This window comes from Corvus moneduloides, chromosome 8 (genome assembly GCF_009650955.1).
Source record: "Corvus moneduloides isolate bCorMon1 chromosome 8, bCorMon1.pri, whole genome shotgun sequence".
NCBI lineage: Eukaryota > Metazoa > Chordata > Aves > Passeriformes > Corvidae > Corvus > Corvus moneduloides.
This window is the reverse complement of record NC_045483.1, coordinates 21,828,444-21,850,213: the sequence shown is the minus strand read 5'-3', so window position 1 is coordinate 21,850,213 and position 21,770 is coordinate 21,828,444. Positions and strand designations below refer to the sequence as shown.

The following is a 21,770-nucleotide window of genomic DNA, read 5'->3' as shown; positions in this document are numbered from 1 at the left end:
CTGAACTGAAGTTTCTTTTACCTCCATACATTAAAAATATTAACTGAGCATAGCACACCTTCACTGCATTTCTCATAGTGCAATATGGAAACATGATTTCCCTGCAGAGTCTATAGAGGAATTCAGGTGGTGTTTCCACTTTCATAAACATATTAAGTAAAGCATAGCAATGCTACAGACTAATTTCCTCTCAGGGAACAGAGGCACAGGTCTTCCCTCCAGAAAGGGTCCCATCCTTTGAGACTGGGGTAAGCAGTCAGAAGCAAGGTCATAGCTAATGATGGAAAAAATCAGTGAGGTTATAGTTTTCACAGGCCTCTTATTGCCTGCCACAGCAAGGAGATTAGATTTCGGTGAGCATGGTGACTGAACCACTCTTGGCACTTGGGTCTCTTCCACCTTGGTCTGTCTGGGGATTCTTTTTTATTGCAGACCATGCTGAAGCTGTTTTGTGAGTGGTATTTTCAGTTGCCTTACTAACCACTCCCTTCAAGCCTCTGTAACTCAGGCCGTGCCAAGCATTATATTAAAGCACAAGAGGTATATGAAACACAATAGTCAAAAATCTCCATGCATTGAGCCCATCAGGACAGGTCATAATTTCCAGTGAGTTGTTCATCTGGAAACATATGCAGTTGTAGGGCAGAACTTAAAATGAACAACTTGAGGGATTGACTGAGCCTAAAGTTACCCCAGCTGAAGCCTGTTGGCCATTGTGTGACTATTTTAGCCAGCCAGGGCAGGCCATAGATTTCCCTGCCATCCATGACTTGCAGCTGGGATCAATAAATCTATCTGGAGCTGCAGCCTGCCAGGTAAGCTAGGACAGGGGCAGAGCAGGGCTTCTGGCTCTTGCCACCATTACAGGTGTATAGTAGAAGCTTCCTCTTCAACATGGGAAAAAACTCAACAATAAGAAACAAGAGGTCAGAAACACTGACCCAAAGAGAAAAAAGTAAATATCCAATCCCAGGACCAAAAAAAAATCCCTTTCTAGAAGTGCCTGAACTACTTTGAGTGCTTTGCCTTGCTGTGAAGTTCAGACTGTGAGAGAAGACCCTGTGAGAGGCAGGTCCCCCGATCTCCTTCCAGGTTCTCCACTCTTCAGGAGACAATGTTCCTAAACCCACCATTAGCTCCCCTCTCTGTGAGAGCTGCAGCACCATGGAGGTGGCCTGGCAGGGGCACAGGGGCAGGCTCTGTATTGATGACAATTAAGCCCTAACCTCTGACCCACGTGTCCTGCCCCTGTGCTTACTTAAATAAAAGCCTCTTAAAATTGCAGCTGAAATCAAGGCAGAATGAAAACAATATTGGGGTGGTTCCAGGTATATATTGTGGTATAATTTCAAGATCCAGAGTTGTAAACCACCAGCTCAGCCCAAGAAATCAGGAATAACTCCCTTCCCTGATAGCCACCCTTGCTAACATGAGGTGTTTAGTCCTGGCTGCAGCTGTCCATTTCAGTGCCACTGAGTCAGCTGAAAGAAGCCCTGCAGGTTTGGTGCCCCTGTGGCACTTGCCCAGTACCCTGGTTGAATATTTTCTGCCCAAGCCACGTCACTTGAGGCCGCAGGCAGGGTGGAAACAATCGGAACAGCAGAGATATTAATGGGCAGAGTGGCAGTGACACCACTACCGTTTCCATGAACACCTTTACCCGGTGCAGAGCAAATGCTGAGGTTTATTTAAGAACACCTGTCCATTCTGTCCTTATGAAGGAGAAACCTTGAGCACTGTGGTGGACCTGGTATACCTCCCCCACAAAAACCCTGCCAAGGAGGATGGGTGCCTCAGCCTCTTTTTGCAGACAAGACACCTGAAGTTTGCCTAAGCTGCAGCAAGATGTTTGGGGAAAAGCACAACAGGATTGCTCTCCAACCTTCAGAACTGGCAGAAAGCATGAGGGGAGTTTTCTCACATGAGATATCTTGCCTTCACCATCTTTTCCTCTCAGACTTTCAGCAGTGATACAGAGAATATTACCATGGGCATGTCTGCACTGTGTTATTTATCCTTTGGATTTGCACTTAGGGTTTTATTTGTAAAAAGAAAATGAGACCATAAATCTGCTGTGCAAGGAGCCAAGGGAAGAGAGGACAGAAATTTTCAACAAGTTTCATGCAAAGAGATGGTGCCAAGGACAGGTTTCCCATGGAAAGAAATGCCAGCCAAGATACTGTCCAGGTACTCACCATGTGTAGCTAAGAGCGTCAGCCTTTCTCTCAGGTGCATTGATTCATTCCTCCTTGCACAGGTAGCTTTGGAGTTGCTGCAGCAAGGATGGCCCTCCTATGGGAGCATCTTCATCTGTAGTTTTTGCTTCCAGCACACACAGGACCACTCTTCAGGTACAGCGCCCTAAATAACCCCCCATGCCTGTAAACAAGGGTGGAGGGAAGCGGTCTTGGGACAGACCCTGGTTCTGCATTACACTGCCCTGTTCCAAGTTAGCCCATGGCTCCAATTCTGCTTTAACCTTGGCACTGCCCACCAAGACCAGGCAACATTCTCCTGCATAGCCCTGATGCCTAGACCAGATCTGCCCAGCTCCTGCCAGCCTCACCAGAATTGCAAAGCGCTGTCAACCCCACTTGCCAGACTTGATCCTCCTCCCATTGTCTTTTGCCCTGTATTTTTCTGATAACAAGGCTATGTGTTACTGTGGAAAGGGGCTTCAAAACAGCTTGTGCTTTGCAAATTTACTTCATAGTCTAAGGTTCAAACAGTATGTGCAGCTCCTGAAGCCAAGTCAAACAGGAATCTAGGGCCTATGGGACTTCCAACATACAAGTTTTCTTTAGGCAACAATTATTTTGCTTAGAAACTAGACCCTTGTTCTGTTGCAGGAGGCTGCAGTTTAATAAAGTCAAACAATTTGCTCTTTGCAATGTACTATTTGCAGTACAAGTATCATTGAGTTACATTGCTCCCCCTCACCACTGCCTCCTGGAACCTCGACTGTTTATATACAGAAAGCACTCTCAGGAAGCACTCCTAAAAATACCAGCAATGTTAGCTGAGGATCTGGCTCTGTCTCTCCTCCGTCTGCTTCTGCCTCCATAACATCCTTCCATTATCTTGATGCTCAACAACCCCAGCTGTTCAAGCAAACTTTTCCCATTTTCATTCTCTAAAAAACTGTCCTTTTCTTTCCTCCTCTGCCAGTAGCCATTCTCTACCCTGCCACAAAGCAGCTTCTGTGATGTTGCCATATCATGTCTTATCTAGTGTTTTCTCATTTGATTACTAAGTTAAAGTGAAGCCCATGACAACTTCCCATCTTTGAGCTCCACCCACTTTTCAGACAACAAGGTGGTGGCAAGTCAGGGTAATAATAGTACCTGAAAATGAATAACATCTTTTACTTTACTTTGTAAAGAGGCATCTGAATACTGCAAAACAAGATGTAGTATTCTCCACAGATTAACTTTTGAAACCACTCTCAGGAAAGTTACTCTGAAGACAAAGGCATCTCCCAGTGGAAATACCATTGCAAATAAAAATATTTTCACAATAGTACAAATAGAAAATCTGCACAGCAAGTCCAGCCAGCTGATAAAAACATCAGTTCTTAAATATCAAACTCAAAAGCAAGACTGGGATTCAGAATGGTTGATGGGCCGAGCCTCCCCTCACACAAAATGTTACTTGTCAAGGAATAGGGTCCCGCAGTTGCTGCAGACTGGTTGTTGCCAGTAATCTTTATGACTACAAAGATCTTCCAGCACATTAAGGAGACACCCAGCACAGACAAAGTTCATAGCAGCACAAAGGATCTTTGATGCTTCTGTCTGTCCACACATCAGCCATTGACTTGAATATTTCTCTTCTGTAGGTGTTCAGCAGACAGACGCTAAAAATGAAAGCTCAATAATTCTGCTGTTGTAGTAGACAAGATCTACTCCTGTGGTTATTCACAGTGTAAAACACTTCTGACAGTTGCTGTTCTACAAACCCCTTTCTATGAAAACAAAGTATCTAATTCCTCCTAATTCAATAACAATTATAATTCATCAATCCATCTAATATCAAATATCAAAAATGAAATATTCACAAACATTTACAACCAAAATGATCCATTAAAGCCCTTAGGATTGCTTTTGGAAGATCAACAGCTCTTTGACAAAAATTCCCAAGAAGCACAGAACTGTAAGAAGTGAGACACTGAAAACTTTTGCACCAACATCATTTAGGTTGCTTGCAATGAATAAATAAATAAATCAGTTCTTTACAAAAACCCCACCCACCATTGGAAAACCATCAGCCGGTGAAGAGTAAGCAAGGAATTATTTGCTCATCTCTAGCGACAATTGGCTGTTACTAGAGTTATTCTGACACATTGTTTTCAAGAACATCTGTTTCCACTCTGACTCCTTTAACTTTCAGATGTGAAAAACAAAAGCTCATTTTCAAGCCATGTCTCCCATCTTCAGTTGGCAACAGTTGCATGATTATGAAGTTATTGTTATGCTGGATGATCTGTTTGTCAGTTTATATTTTCCTATCATATCTATTTTTAGCTATTCATTAGTATTACTCAGAGTCTCTCCTATAAATCTTAAACATTTATGGCACATCTCGACAATTCATCAAATGGAGCCAACCTCCAAGGAAAGGAAACCCAAACCACTTCCCCTACTCAGCTGAATGAGATTCAGATCCTTGTCTTTTAAACTTGAAACTCAACATTTTCCCATCTGCTCTTTATATACAACAGCCCTTTTGCTCTGCACCAGTATTTTGTTCTCCATTCATAACTTTTTACTTCCCTCCAGAGGTTTCCTGGTGCTTTTAGTCTGCTGGACTCATAGAAGTCATAGAAGACTTGGATTTTGGAGGGTTTCTCCCCCCACACTCCATTGAAGGGGAAAAATAATCATTCAGCAATGAATGGCCACTTTTCATTGCTCATTCACAAGAGAGACACAGCAGGATCCCAGGGCTGGACTCAAAGACAATTTTCTTCGCTATTCTCACTAGAGGGAGAAACATTTTATCAGAGACTATTCAAACTAGGAATATTTGGAAAATTAAATTTATTTTTTGTTCTGTTCACTGACTTGCATTTCCAATCCTCTGTGTGTGTATGTGTAACTACCAAAAAGCTGCACAATTTTTGTGGCTATGGCCATGCTTGGAGGTACCAGTACATGTGACTTGGCCAAGTCACCCATGCAGAAAACATTTCTAAAGGGCTCAATCTATAACGGCCAACAACAAGATGCTTTAAAGAAATAATAACCAGAAGATGTACCCTAGCCAAGAGTTTTGCAGAAGGAAAATCTACACTGGTGAAGAAGAACCAGCCGCTTCAGCCAGGCAGCACTTGGCCACAGGGAGAAGCTGCACCCCAGCTCCTGGATCCTGGGACCAAATACTGTCACAGGCCAGGGGAGATTGCTCTCCTCCTCCTCAGCTGTCCCAGGGAAGTCCCAGCCTTGCACACCCTGCACAGTTGAAGGCTAAGCAACATATTTCTCAGATGAAACTGTTAATTGTCTGTGTGTAATTAGCTGATACCTGACTAGAATACACAACTGATTAAAAATCAGTGACCATCTTTTTCATTTCCTACATACTTGTATTAATCAAAGGAGACATAATATAACAAGAAATGAAAACTGTACCAAGGCAAAGAGTTCTGGCATGCATGTTAGTCTCAGAGTGCTTTTAATTTAAACAGCTCATCTGATGAAGCAGAATAGCAGGATGTGGCTCTTCAGGGAGGTAGGGAGTTCTTGGGAGAAGTCAGTAACACAAAGAAGTATTTAAGATTTTACAACCAAAATTGTTTTCTGTCAATTCACACCATTCTTCAATTCACCTGTCTTTTCCTACTGTCAGTTTTTGGAAGAAAAAAAAAATTAGTTTATACTCCATTACACCTCCGTGTGGTTATGCACTGGTTTTACCATACTATTAACCTCCAGCAAGTCCTCCAGTTTCTAATCCAGCCTGCTTCACACCAGACATATGTCAATTTACCAGCATCTCTGCTATCCCACTTCCTTTTGGTTAGATGTCAAGTACCAGTGCCATACCAGAATGACTGGCCAGCCATCCAAAAGCATTTTAACAGACAAATACTAATACATCTTTCTCAGGCTGGTCATCCAGTCATCCCAATGCTCAGAAATGCTTGCCTGCCAGTAAAGGCTGGTGTGCTAAAAAATAAAGAAATTAATTTTGGGCTACTTGGGAAAAAAAATCCTAGAAAACCTACATATCCTAGTAGTTGTCCCATGCAATGTATTGGAAGAGCACTTCTGGAACTCTGTGATTATACTGGCAGAACATTGTGCCACAGAATATCAATTTACAGTGTAGAACTGAAATTTTGAAAAGAAAAAAGCAAACTCTGCAGGCACAATGATTCAGAGATGAACGATTACAGCAGCAAACCCAAGCAAGTCAAAGAAAGCACCATCAGCATCCCCTCCTCACTCAAACCACTCTTCCCATGAAAAGAAGTATGCCAAATCCCTTACAGTTCTTTCAAATTAAAACACAAGATTAAACTGAAGATTGACACAAACTACAAGGTTCAAATCCTATCCAGATTTCCCTTAGCACTAGATATTTACAGATCTGGGATCTTAAAAATTTATAACGGCAATAGCAGTCTTGGATCCAGAATCACAGCTAGACTCAGACACGTGCATCTACCTGTAGCTACATAAGCAAGAACTGTATTTCTGTGAGCCCCAGATGTTTAGAACTCTTGTATCACACACATATACTCCCTTTCCCATTGTGAGAATGTCTTTATAAAGCATGGGATTTTATTCTTTGTCTTAAACTTCATAGTTTTCATTATTTTTTTGACAAGCACAATAAACTTAGATTCCTCCTCCTCCTCTTCCTGTGTCAAGGAAAGCTGAGTTTCTCTGGTAGATTTAGGAGTATGTACCATGTTACAAGACATGGAAAAAAAGCCTACAAGAGTAGAGTCCTGCCACCTGGCACACCATGTCCTAGAGCTAAAGCAGCTGGGAGCATATGCTGTTTCATTGACTTGGCTATGCCTTATAATGAGCAGTGCCAGGGAAGGATGTATACATACATATATATTACGGAATCATCCACACCCATGACATTGGGACATTTAAGAAATCTTTTCATTTACCAGTGCCTCCAATCCCTGCTTGGTCAGCTCTGGGAAGTAGCAACCCTCTGTGAGCTGTTGATCACACTAAGATCCCTATTCAAACCAAGATGATTCCCACCAGAAAGCAGAAATTTGACCAGGCCCTGGGTTATCACATACAAACTGATGGAACAAATCTGTGTTTCAATTTGAAGGGGATTGTTTCGTAACAGAGCCATAGCAAATCGATTTTTTTTTTAAACATATGGAGAGACTATACACTAATACGATTTATTCAAGGCTTTAGCCTTTGGATGGCAGATTTAGCTACATTAGCCCGTAAGATGCATGAATTGCCCAATTTCAGAGCTATCCTTTTAGCAGTGTTGTATTTACACACTCAGATGAGTGTTCAGCTGCAAAAGCAGAGAAAAAGTTTCATGTCACTAAAAAGTAAAGGTTGTAAGATGAACCACTGCATAGTCCAAAGGAACTCATCTGTAACAATGAAAACATCATTATTTGGTTTAGTAACTAATGGTATAAATATTCCACAGCATCAGGAAACATAACTCAGAAATAGAAAACACTCGCAATCACAGTTCACGCTAGCAGGATGCAAGAACTTGGCCCCCAACACTGCTGGGTCCACGAGCTCACAGTATGGGCAGGCACCCAGTGTGTATGCCAAGCCACCCCTCTGTGCCTGCCTTGAGAGCCTCCTCAGGTGCTCCTGCTCAGCCCCACGGCCCTTAGCACACAAATGACAGTCACATAAATGCAGCAGGATCAAGAGAGAGAGAGACAGGAGAAGGGGGCAGGGAATAGTGGGGAACACAGGAGGACAGAACCCTGAGTCACTCCCATGAGTCGCAGCTCATCTTGTCCAAAGGCCTGAACTCCCACCAGAGCACAGAGATGCTGTGCCCAGGTTGTTCCTTACAACCATTAATATAGACTTGATGCTTTCACTGTCCTGTCATGGCTGCCCAAAGGATTTAGAGTTCAGGCTGAAGACTTTTAGTAATTTCTGCCACAGCAGCATAGCAGGGCTCTAGAGACACTGACGGTATTTATAGCAGCCTGAAAATTGTACCTCTTCTCACCAGCTGAACCAGTTCCCTGAGCTGACTGCTACAGCTAATTGAGAGAAGACTGTCATGTACCATCAGCTAAATTTACTGCTGGTCCTCAAGATCGAGTTGTCCTGACTGCATTGTGACAGCAGTGTCTAAAGGGCGGTCATCTTCATTTCTACATTTTCTCTCTAGGAACAAGAGTTTCTTCTATATCTGCACTGCTAGGTTTCTATTTATAGGCTTGAACCCTGTGATGTAATCTTCCTTTTTGTTTCCAAGGAAACACTATTTGAGGTATTCTACTTTCAAGTTTTTATTCCTTTTGGTCTTCCCCCCCTCCACCTGCTCTCTTCCTCTCTCTTTAAAGAGACAAGTCAATAGGTAAAACCTGTATTTATCCCTGGCATGCCGTGTAGTTCTCTTTCTCTAAAACCAGGCTTATTCATGGCACTAAACATTTCAAGACATTTCAAAAATATGCTTGGCAATAATTTTATGCACTGTTTATACATATGACTTTTCTGATAGCAAATGAGCTATAATTGCATTAGGCAGCAACTCCTCTTGATAACTCATTTTTTTCAAAAACTTAATGTCTGCATCTCAGCTCCAAGTCCTCTTTTCCTCCAAAGATTTTTTTTAAAATCATCTCACTGACCATCCAGCCAGTTTTCCCATGGTTTTACTTCTTAAGTAAGTGATGACCAGACCTGTCCCCTGGCACTCCCTTTCTGGCAGCAAAGCATCTCCTGATGCCTCTTTCCATGCTCCTTTCTGGGCTATGTTCTCAGGTCTGCGGTGGCTTGGAGGTCATTTTCATTCAAGTGAAAATCCTCTACATTCATGTTCTTTTAAAATAATTGGTTGTCACTTCACTGTCTGTAAGTCAGGAAAATGCAGAGGACTGAATCCATAATTTATATTGAAATCAGCATTTGTAACAGCTGGAATAAGGTGTGTTGAAAGGACACTTGCAGAAATGCAGGTGCTTTGGAGTCTTACTGGAAAAGCAATGGGTCAAGCTAATAACTTGCCTTAAAATTTTCAGCATGCGTTTATGTGTATGGGTCCAAAGATATGGGAGAGACTGGCTGTGTTAACAAGGGACTATTTTAACACAGCAGAAAAATTAAGAGCAGCAATGCTCATAAATGTAGTTGATTAATTGTGACTGGGAAACCTACTCTCATTTTTATTACTACTGCCTTGTGCCTCTGTGATATTGTGATATAAAAACAATAAATGAGCTGAAATGAGGTGATATTCTGCTCAAGAGACAACAAAGTAACAGACAAAGTTTTTTTAAGGACCACCCACTTCAGAACATAGAAGGGCAGGTAAAATTCCAACCTAAAGATGATGATGTGGACCAAGACCACTCAGTAAGAGTGTGTGTGGTGAAGGGGAGAAAAGGTGTTAAAGCACATGATAGATAGATATAAAGTCAACAAACTTACAAATTTTATGCTGTCAAGGAAATTATCAAAGTAAACATGGAAATTATCTGTAGTCAGCATCTTGCATTTTGGGTCATGTTATAGACTAATATCCATCAATTCCTGTATCAGTTCCAAAAAAGGCCAGGCTCTATTTAAAAGGTATGTGATCTTGATTCAGGGGCAACAAGTCCTTCCACAACATCTCTGACTCGGCCACAGAAAAGGATGTGGAATGGGAAGACTTACATGATCTAGACCTGTGCCAATATATCTGGATTCTTTTCAAAAATTCATCAGAGTGTTTCCTCAAATCCCAAAAATAAGAGTTTCCTACGCTCTGTAATCCTGCTGGAAGCTGGTCCAGGGAGCCACTTGTCTCCTCCTTCTACCTCCAAAGCTTTCACAGTCAGTTTTTTCCCAGAAGACCACGGTTGTTATCAGGCTTCCATATCTCCTAATCTGGCCATGACTTAATAACTTGACACCACCGTCTCCCTCCCTAATGGTTACTCAGACTCAAGAACCTTAGCAAAAATCACATTGACAGGAATGGGAAAAGTAGCAAGCTTCAGGTGTTTGTCACTAGGTTTTAGTTTATTTCTGAAAAAGAACATTTCTGGTAGCTGAAATGCAGAGCACATTTCATGGTCTGGCAATGTATTGCTTTAGAGATTGTGGCTCTGCAAAAAAAGAGCTTTATCAAGTTTGTTTGCTTCTCAAAGACAATCCTTGGCACTGGACAGGTCCAGTTGGGTCTCAGTAAATCAAAAGCTTATTTGATGTCAGTGAAACTGATGCAACTGCTGTTTTGCTCCAGGTTGTCAGAAAGCATTTTAGTAATCACTTTCAGTCAGAATAGATGCTCAATTGTTCTTTCCTGCTGCAAGGGAGAAAAAACCAGCAGCTTGCTCTTCCTCAGTAATTCCCTCATATTTCATTTTTAATCTCTTAAGCAAATTACAAGTGAAGACCTTTGATGTATGCGCCAAACTCATTCATTTCTCAGTACTTGCTGGACTAGAGAGGATCTCCCGTTCTTATGCATGTGGATGATAATAACAACTTCAAAGCCCCCAGGCATGTGTTAGCTCTCCCCAATTTCCTTTCTAAGTATGCATTTCATGGGCCAGCACCAGTTAAGAACCATAAGCAGCTGTACTTGAATGCCATCTAGTAAGGCAGCCTTGCTATCTCTCTCATAATGTAACAACTCTATTTCTGCTTTGCAGATCTACTCAGTCTGGATTTTGCATTTTTCCTGAAATGGAGTACCTAATTTCCAGCGTTTATGGTGTTCTCAGCTTAAAATAGTCTGGAACCTGATCAAACTCAGAGCAAAAAGTCACTAAAAGGCACTTGCCCTGAGGTGGTGTGGAGCATTCCTGGTGGATTATGAGGCATTGTTTTGCTGTTGTGGGGTTTTATGATATGAAGTGCACTTGATTACTTCTAGAAGGACGGTAGGTCATAGCCATATGGTACCACAGGACCAGATGTTCCAAGTATAGCAGAACAGCTGCACCTGAGCAGTGGCTGGGCAAACTTCCCCCAAGCTTGCTAAGGAAGAATGAAAAGGGGACATATTTCAAACCAGTTAGTGTTGTAGTTGTCATCATTATTTAGTCTGTCCAACTCATTATCAGAACACTTGGAGGCAAAGAGCATAAAAGAGTTGAAGAGAATATCATATAGTCACATAAATAAGAAAAACCACCACCAGAGACAATTTACATTGGAAAAAAATAAATAGTTTTGGAAAAGATGTAAAAATTCAGGCTTTCAGCCAAGCTTTATCTAAGGAGGTGGAGTGGGAAGAGTAAACAGATTTTCTCTAGGGCAGAAAATTTATCCTGTAAGTGAGGAGCACAGATTTCATGCAGTTTCCTTTAAGGGGTTTGTTACTGACCACAGTCAGTGGAACAGACACCAGACCAATGGCACCAGTACGGCAACTCTGGTGTTTCCCCATTTGCCCTACCAGCAAGCCAGAAGCCTGTACCAAGTGGACTCCAAACATCAATCCAGTTTCTGGCTCCCAGCTCTATATAAGTCTAGATTTGGCACTCCATATACCATGAGATTACTCTGACCTGAAACATGCTCACAGCATGTCTGGACAATTTTTCTGATCAGAGTTACATACTAAGTATCTACTATTTTTGTTTATTTTTTTTGGTGTGCTATGCTTAGGAAATAGGTTGGGCCACACATTTCTGGAACCTCTACAGCAATACGTTATTAATGATACAGAGAAGCAGAAGAAAAAAAGCTTCTTATCCCCATGAATAGCAAGAGTAGAAACAGACTGTGGCAGTTTCCCAATTCTCTTGTCAAGAGAATTTGGTGCAATTCTGTGTGTGTTGCTGTGGTAAATTAGGGACAAAACCACCTTGAATTTTGGCAATGCCATTTTCTTTAGTGGTCAGTTTAAACACTAACCAATTGGAGATGCCCCATTTTTGGGCCTCATGAGCACATTGGGATGCCCTGCACAGCACAGAATGAGGTACTCACTGGGTACTCTCACTGCATAGGATTCCTCTGGTAGGTGCTCTCCTTGCAGGGCTTTCTGTTAGCACTGTCTGAGCAACAGGGGAGTCAGCAGTTTGGGGCCCCAGGCTCTCCCTGTTCCCAGTATTCTTTGGTAAGGGGAGGTTACAAGAAAAACCTCATCCTTATTTTCCACATTACTATGCCTTGGGATCTATACTCCATTTCAACACAAATCTCCCAGAACATTTTTTCTGCTGACAGTGAGAGAAAAAGCAGAACAGTGAACAAAATGCCTTTCAGAGCCCTGGCCCCAGCCTCACCCCACAAGCCCAGGGAGCCGTGTTCGGGGCTGGGGTCCTTCCTTCCTAACCCCCAGGGAACTTGCTTAGGAACCCACATACTCTCTTATAAACACAGCCACTATGCTGGGCTATTAGCCCTGTCACAGACATAGCAAGAGATGCACCGGTCAGTAAATCTGACTCGTATCAGGTCAAATCCAAATTACCCTCTTGGCAATAATGCCTAAGAAGCTCATAAAACAGTATGTCTACTTGTTACATGACTTGGACAAACAACACCAGCCTTTATCTACAAGAGCATTTGCTTACTGAGTAAAAAAAGAAAACCACAAAACATAAAAAAGTGACATACCACGAATCTATAATTTCTGATGGACCTTTCAGTTTCTCCTATTTTCAGACTTTCAGAAATGATCCTTAATGTGTCAGCTTAAAACTTTCAGACACTGAAATCCTTGCTCTGTGAAGCAAAGCTGCCCCTTTGATTTGATTTGCAGAATGGCCTCACAAGTCAACATAATTCTGATTCCCCTGCTGATAGCAGCAACACTACTGACGTCTGGCTGAAATGAAGTAATGAACACAACAGACAGTGCTTATTAAAGAATCAAATAAAACTCTGAATACATCAATCAAAAATAAGCATATAACCAATATTTTCTGGCAATCTGTAGCTGGGAGATGAAGAGGGAAGCACAAACCCAGGCTCAAACAGTAGGTTACTTAGGGCAGCAATTGTCATTTTTGTTTTATGGGTCTGCAGTGCCTGTCTCAGCAGAGCCCTAACCCCGATGGGGGCCATTAAGCAATACTTCAGTACAAAGAGAAATTAAACGAGTAACGCCCAGCGAGATACTCCTGCACGCAAGGTATTGTCAGACAAGTTTTATGTAGTGCTGTATAAATGCCAGTTGACTTCAGCAAGAATCAAGGGCACGCAGCATTTTGTGAGGAGAGTGCAGTCATTTAAAGCATTTCTGCCTATCTGCAGTAATCAAAACAAGTTATAGCCAGGCTACAACTATATGTCTAGTTTGAAGACTGCTTGTCTGTGTGAGACAGAACCATCTGGACTTACTTTACAGTTAACTTTAAATATATATATATATATATAAGGTTTCTTAACTTTTGCCAAACAACTGGAAACATAATGGTTTCTGCATGCTGTTAGCATCTCAGTACAGCTGCAAATGTCCATTAGGACAATCTTATATAATTATATACTTATTCTTCCCATGAAATTGTTAAAAACCCAGCTTTTCCAAATAAGAGCATATTTTGTAGCGAAGAGGAAATCTTCCAGTTTACCAGGTTGGAATGGGGGAGGGAAGTCTACTAAAGCAGAACTTTATTCAAAGCTTTTTCTTTAAACGAACATAAAAATTTGAAGTCTTAGTGTGTCAGATTTTTCCAACTATAGCTCTAGTGTGGTCTGGCCAGAAATCTACAATTTCTTTCCCTTTTCCTTCTCTTTGTTGAAGAGACTCATTCCTTCTAAGATTTTTTTTAGGGGAAAAAAAAGCAGCTTTTTCTTTTTTTTTATCCTCTTCCCTACCCTTCCCTCTGGATGGGACTTTAGTTTTCATCCTTCCCACAGTTCCATACTCTTGTTCCACAGAAAGTGTCAGTGGCACCTGTGGCCAGTGGGTGACTGCCCTTGGGAGCTGACCCCCGGCAGCAGGGATCTGCACATGGAACACGAACATGCTGGATGCAGGCAAGGCTCCAGGAATGGGGAGTGATCTGCATTTCAAAGCACCACCACCATCAGTTTGGCCAAGATTTTCAGAAATCACCAGTAACACGGCACACATCCGTTTTTAGGAGTTCAAGGTAACAATCCAACTTTCCAGAAGACAGGTCCTTACCTCTTCCAAAATAAGAGCCTTCCTCCTGTGTTTTCTATGTGTCCAGGCTCAAAGCACTCCAAGTCATTGGCCACTGTCGAAACATCTCAGCAGCTACGATTTTTTAGTTAACAAAAACAAAACTAATGGAAACACAAACAACTAGTCTCAAAAATTGGACACAATCCTGTGCAATGTGCTCTAAGATGACCCTGAGCAGGGAGGTTGGACCAGATGACCCACTGTGGTTCTTCCAATCTTACCCATTCTGTGACTTTTCCAGGAGGTGAGTGATCTTCTGCACATGTTCTCAGGACCCTACAGAGAGAAGGGAACAAGGGCTCATACTGTTTTGACAGCCATTCAGACAGAAAAATACTTTTTTCACATGCCTTCCTGAAAATAACAATATCACAAAACACTGTAATGCTATTGATCTGACATCAGAAAAACAACCTTGGTCAAAGACAAGCAACAGACCACTGCCCATCCCTCACAGAGCAGCCTCCTCTCACCAGCACTGCCAGTCTGCTGGATCATCTTACCCATGTTACCTATACCAGGTCACCTGCAGGGATAAAGAAACTGCTGCGAGTTTCTGTTATATGAGGTCTGTATCTCCTTCTCCACAAAGTTTCTCTGTTATCAGTAAAGAATTAATTTGCACAACAACCTTACAATATAACTTAGAAGGCACAGCAGGTTTCTAGCATCCAAGCTCTTTCTCATTTTAAGAGTGACTATCTGAGTAATTGGCAGGGAGGAGCTTGGCTGCTCTGTAATGCAGAAACTTGGCTGGAGTGATGCTGTTAGCATGAAACAGCAGCAGATCCACTGCCCAGAACTTGAACTGAAACTGTTTATTACTCCACATCTGTACTGCAGCATTAGCCACAGGCCATGACCAAGTCTGGCCCTGGTCCTTCTGGGATGAACTTTTATCTTTTAAACAGACGGGATGACAAAGGCGATTGAAAGGATTTAAAGCAACATTAAAAATAACTGACAGAGTCAGGAATTTGTGTCCCACTGAAAATTAATGGCAACTACTGTGGGACTTGGATACTTTGGAAAAAAAGCTCAGGCCACTTGAATCTTTGGTAGGGCACAGGTATTTGCAGTCACAGAAGACTGTTTCTGCTCTTGCAAGACATGAAAAAGATTCCACAATAGGTCTCCATCAATAGATGCCTGCTTTTTGCAGGCACTGGTGTGACAGTAGAGAGCACTGTGAGCCAGAAAGATAGGCAAGCAGTGCATGCAGGTCTGCTCAGATAGATCATTCCCAGTATGGTCAACTCAACAGGAGGAAAGAGGTCCAGAGACCAAAGGGCTACTTCCAGTACCACATTCTTGCCCTGACTGGTCTTTTTGCCTCTTTTTTCCACTCCCAGGCAGAAGGCAACAGATCTGAAGAATTTCTCTTAAGAAATATCAATGCTCACATGACAGCTAGATCTTAGGTCATTGCAAGCCTAACTCCAGCAGCACCAAAATCTCCTCCTCCTAATGCTGTTATGTGAGTTGCAGCTCTGAGGCAAGGTTTGCTGCAGAACAAATGCCCATGCAGAGGATGTCGTGTACCAGCTCTCATGTGTGATCCCTGAGCCCTTCAGCCCCGTGGCCATGAAGGTCACCATTCACAGCAGACAAAGTACTGGAGTGGAAGAGCTGTGACTCTGACACTGGGGGACCCACCTTTGATCTTCAATGAACCTGGCTGTGACTTACCAGGGAAAGTTTTAGGCTTTCTTCAGCAGGAAGGCATGGAGCTCTTTAGGGAAGTAGAGAATTTTTGAAAGGTTGGAGGGTGCACCTCTGCCTCTTTTTGGTGAGCTGTGTTCATGTTACCAGAACTGAGCAGTGCTGAGCAGCACGTCGGTCTCTCAGCAAGGAAAGGCATTTTGTAAGTCAGATAGGTACTGAAAGTGTTGGAGAAAGGCAAGACAAGAGGTAGGGGAACATGGTTTTCTGGTGGTGCACATACAAGAGAAAAGGACCTTGTCAGGATGCTACCTCTCCCATTGCCCATTGTTGTGCCAGTGCCAAATCACTTGTGTATAGCATGACGGGAAACAGCAGTGCAGTGCTCCTCACCCACATGCAGCAGCAAACATAGCACCGGCCTTGACAAGGGGACAACATCAAAGATGAAGTTTGTTTTATTATAGTCAACATGCAGGCATCATGTTATCTTAGTCATACCAAGACTAGGTAACTAAACTGCCAGGTTTAATGTTTCAGGTCACATCAGGGAATAGTTTTACCAGCAGATGTAAAGATCGTCATTTGGAGTGGGTAGCACTCAAGGTCAGAGTCAGCAAATCCTCCTCTAAAAATAGACTCTAGCTGCAAAGTTAGTAAGGTTTCTTTTGTCGTTCTGCCGCACTTCACAAGACCCAGTTACCTACAGCACCCACCTAAGCTTACAGGTAAGGCTAAGCAATATACATTTCCTATACTTCTGCTCCTTTTTTCTTCCTTTTATAACCTATTTAGTAAAGCGGGGAGAGGACTGAGAACTGGAAAACTTGCCAAGGTAACTATTAATTTCATAAGCTTGTTGCAGAGAAAAAAAAATTATTACAGAGTCAAAAAGGTTTTGAAAGTATAATGTATAACTTTAGAAAACCAAATTTGTCGTATTACAGAAATCACTTTATAAATTAGGAAATTAGGTGCCGAAAGTGTAACTATCTTGGAGATAATTTCAATTTAAAAGTTACGAATGAAAATGCAATTTTTTAAGATTTGTAACATCTGTCCCAAAATATTTTGCCTATTCTTCAATAATTGTTCCACCCTCCAGTCAAATCTAGCTTTTCCAATTGAATTAAAATTCTCTCAGATGATGCTGTGTTTTAAGTTTCTTTGGACACTCTCATAATATTTAATAAAATCTCAGCTTAATCTGTTTTCAATTAACCAGTCCAGTCAACAATAAAGAATGAGGGCAAAAGTAAGTTTTTAAAAAGTCATATGTGGCTTAGAAATTCGCTGAAATAACTGGTTAGTTTTGAATATTCACAGCAGGAGGGTCTGGGAAATAATTGCACAGAGGCTACAATTATTCTGGTTTTAAGCTGTTTAAAGATGACTGCAATAGATGAACTATTTTACAGTCCATGAATGCTTTAAGCATAAGAACGCAGGGGTAAAATAAAGAAACTGAAGTAAATGAATTTTGATGAAGACTAGGACAGGAATAGGGAACACAGGATTGTACTTTTTGCTTAAGTATCCTTCAGGTACCTGAGGAATCCAGTTTTGAAATTTGCTAAATTCTTTGAGGGATCTTTTAGAGAAATATTTTTTTAAAGACTTCTCCATCACAAGAAGTATTTGTAAAAAATTAACCTTTTTTGCCTAGTGTTAGGGAAAAAACCCCAACCAAACAAAGCAAGACACAACCCCACCCAAGGAACCTTTGCAGCGCCACAGCTCATTGCAGTACCCTGGGGTGCAGCAAGTGTGAGGTTACAGGGGAAGCACGCAGCTCTTCATGGCTGCTGCCAGCCTTTGGAGTCTGAGCAAAACAGCACGGGGTGGCATGTCAGGGAGCACCATTTTCAATTCATTTCATGAAATCATCTGACAAAGCAAGCTTTTGTTACTGCAGCTGACCAGCTCTCAGCTCAACTGATGTACTTTGAGTTACAAAAAGCTTAGAAACCAAAGCACTGTTTACCCTCCTCCTAAGTGCAAACACTGCTCCAGACATGTGCATTGGCTTCTGCAAGAACTTTCCAGTTTATAAAACAGCACTCTGCTTAGTCATACTCAAAAAGGGCAAGTACTTTTTCACCCTGAAGGGAGGTATGCATCTGGCATGTGGGCTGGAAATGGAAGAACAGAACATTTCTTAAAAATTCAAGAACTTGCTGAGTAGATCTTCCCTCACTCTTTCTGAAGACTCTCAGTCATTAGATCTGATTTTTGTCTGCCTTCAGCACTGAGCAAGTGCTTACTTGAAGATAGTTACTAAACTAGATTCGAGTCTTTTGCACATTTTTTGAAAGTGTAGGACTGGTATTCTCCATCCTTACCTTCTCTTGATTCCCTCCCTCTTGTACACACTTGTTACAAACGTTGTTCCTCTGTGAAGTTCTTATCTAAGATGGTTATTAAACTGAAAGAATGAAGTAAATAAAAATAAAACCTTTAGTTTTGCAGTTGTCTAGAAGGCAAGAAGGTCTCAGTTTTTACTCCCTGGAAGATAGAAGTCCAGCAACTTCAACAGTGTTGAATTCTGCCTGATAAATAAAAACATTCAAATAACTCAGCCCTCTATCCAACATCAGAAAAGAAAATGGGAGTAATTTCTTAGTAACAAGCTCTTCATGCACAAAAATGATTTCTCAATCAAAATTACACGGGTTTTTTGCACATTTTTGTTCTTCTGCTGAATATAGTGTTCTTGGCAGTAGATTAACTACTTCAGTCTCCAGTTTTGAGGGTCAAACCCCCAACTAATTTCAAGGGCACTGTGTTTATCTCCTACTGCACTGAGATGGGTATAAGGCCTAGTAGATATGTCATTACTCTTGTAGACTCCTCATGAAAGGCTCAGTGCTGATAGGTGGTTTTCTTTCCTTCCCTTGGCATCTTTGGAAAAAACTTCTGATGATATCATGACTCCACTCCTTTTACAGACCTGACATGAGGAAACAGGTAGGAAGCAAAATCTGAAAGCATCAGAAGAGGAATAAGATTAAAATCTGCCTCCACATTTACAAACAGGTTGTATATTTAGGTGTTTGCTAAATGCTGAAAACTTTTGCTTCCCAGCTAAACCAGATAAATTTGTGATTGCCTGGTATTTTCAAGGAGAAGTAGCTTTTAGACAACTCTGAGTACAAAACCAAGTACACTTGTGCACACCAAATTAAATTTAATAAAGCCAGCATCAGAAGCACCACTAGCACAAGTGATCAATGTCATAGGAGCTAGGAGAACTTTCAAGAGCAGGAAACATGGGTGGCAAAGAATTTAAACTATTCTGCTATATAAATAAGGACTGAAGTCGGCATTAAGGCAAGGAAGCCCTGTGCTCAGCCTGACAGAACAGCTAATACTTCTGAAGGAAAGAGTAAGGAGAATTGTCTTCTCTCCATTTTCTTCCCACTTTTTACTTGTTTAGCCTCTCTCATTGCGTATTTGTACCAATGCCACTAGGCTCCAACTTTATTGAGGAGCTGAAGCTTCAGGCACTCAAACACAGCTACAGGTTGGCAGCCAGAGTACGTATGGTTGGGACAACAGCAGTGGTGGAGGAACCCCCTGTGCCAGGGAGGGGTGCAGAAAAGGAAAGGATATATAGGCCCTTGCACAGGACAAAGGCAAATGCTGTCCTTGTCTGTGCATGCCTGTTTTTTTTCTTTTTAAGTCTCTATAGCTGACTTGGATCTTAACTCCCAGGCATAAATCTTGCCAAATTGTTTGGCATCTTTATACACAGCACTAGGGCTTGCACAGCACGTTGAGCCAAAAAAATTAAGAAACATAGTATTTTGTTATGTAGCTAATGACTTATAGCTTTCAGTCTCAAAGTACTCAGAAACTTCCACTACACGTGGCAAACCAGCATTAGAAATGTAACAGCTCCACCGAGGCTCGGATGTTCACCTCTAGATAGAAAGCTCAGTTTTCCTCCCCCATCTGTGGGATTACCAAACCGTAGAGCTAATGACTGACATTTCCAAAAGCATTATTTTACCCCTACAAATCTTGTGGTGGGATTAGACATCCCTTCAATCGAAAGATTTGAAAATGGGCCACTACGTTCTATGACTTCACAGGGCTTTACTGGAAATTTTGGGTTAATTTGAGTAGTTCAAGGGACTCCAAACATAGTGCAGAAGGCAAATCTTTCACTGCTATATTAGTGCTCCTGCCACTAGACTGTGTTCATGCTCTGAATTAAACAGCAGATAGACTGGCAGATTTTCCTTTTTTCCACCCCCTTGCACTTTCCTTCCTTCCTCCCTGCTTTGTTAAAAAGAAAATAAAAAAAGCTAAAGAGCTGTATAAGAAATTCCATCTGGCAGCTGTAGAGTAGATAGTGAACATAAAGAAGAGATTCCTTTGCTGTTCCTAATGCATGCTGCTTATCCAAATTAGCCACACAATTACTTCTATCAATGCAAAACTAGTTTAATGTTTTTTTTTCTAGTGCACAGCACTTGAGAATGACTTAAAATGCAGTGTAATTTACCACAGTGTATGTCCTGAAGTGGCTCACTAATGAAAAGAGGATTAAGTCTCCATTATTCTGAATTACCGTTTTGTGAAATCTCTAACAATATTTTCATTTATATACATATAACCCAAGGGGGACAAATATTCCAGCCATCCAAGTGATTAACAAATAAAATTTATTAGATAACATGCACTTTGGTCTTATTTATGAAGAGCAAGATTAGGGTATAAAAATGCAGATGACTGGATTTTTATCATCCTTGTTCTGATAATACCCTTAAGTCCATGACGGCAGAACTGGGGAGCGCTGGCAGTTCAGTGTTCCGTGCACACGCTGGATCGAGTGGCAGAACCCACAGGATGTTGGGCTCAGCAGTCACAATCTCGCCGGCTTGAGCACCTGCAGGGCCCACCCCTGGGTCCAGCCAGCCACCATGGGTGTCACAGAGAGGGAACGGGCATGTCACATCAGCTCCCACGGCCTGGCCTTGGCACAGGCCAGCAGAGCAAGAAGGAAGCTGTGCTTTGGGCGCAGGGAAAGAGTGGGATGGGCCGCAGACTGCCCTGCCTCACTGGGAGGGAACTCCTGGCCCCAGATACGGGGCTCTGTTCCTCACTGTGCCGTGAAGCTGGGCTCAAACCTTCCTGCTGGGGAGAACCCCTCTGGGACAAGGGCAGTCCACAGCCAGCTGACTTTTCATCCCTCCCCCATGAAATAAAAAGGCTCTCCTGAAGCAGCACTTCCAGAAGCAAGCAGGGTGCAGAGTTCTTTATGCAAAGGACAAAAGGACAGTCCCTATTCCAGAGAGCTTCTAAATGACCCTGGGATTAGCTCAGTTGGTCAGAGCAAGGTGCTAATAATGCCAGGCTCACAATCTCCATGTGGGCCATTCACCTAATGATCCTTGTAGTTCCATTCCAACTCAGACTATTCTGTGATCTAAGGTTGTGTGTCTCCAACACAGTGCAGTGCCACAAAGTGACTGCCAAGCTGGCACAGTACTGGTACATCATTCAGCCTGCACTAACTCATCTATAGCCCAAATGAAGCACCACAAGGGGTGGGAGCCTGCTCCAACAAGCCTGTACAGAGGTAACCCTGCAATCTGGCTGCCATCTGACTGCACTGGGTGAATGCTCTGCAAGAGATGGTCTCCTCTCCTCATTAGGTCTGCCAAAGACATCTGAGCTTTCCCTGCCTGGGCTTGTGCTAAACATTCATCCCTTATACCCACAACAGCATTAAGAAAAACCACTCCAAAAAAATCCAATCTACTTTTCTCTTTTAATTCCAAGAGGGCTGGCCTAGGGAATAGTCTTCC

General features: G+C 42.1%; 1 protein-coding gene across 2 annotated transcripts in view; it reads left to right on the top strand.

Annotated features, from left to right (window-relative positions):
* The window catches only part of DUPD1 (dual specificity phosphatase and pro isomerase domain containing 1), a 53,945-nt gene that overhangs the window by 9,236 nt on the left and 22,939 nt on the right, over positions 1–21,770 (top strand). Inside the window, exon 1 of one of the 2 annotated variants that reach the window (XM_032115662.1) lies at positions 16,339–16,682. The exons of the other annotated variant lie outside the window; for it this stretch is intronic. The gene's annotated coding sequence lies outside the window, so the exon portion shown is untranslated. Of the gene's footprint in view, positions 1–16,338; positions 16,683–21,770 lie in introns of those variants that run through there. 2 annotated transcript variants of the gene reach the window in all.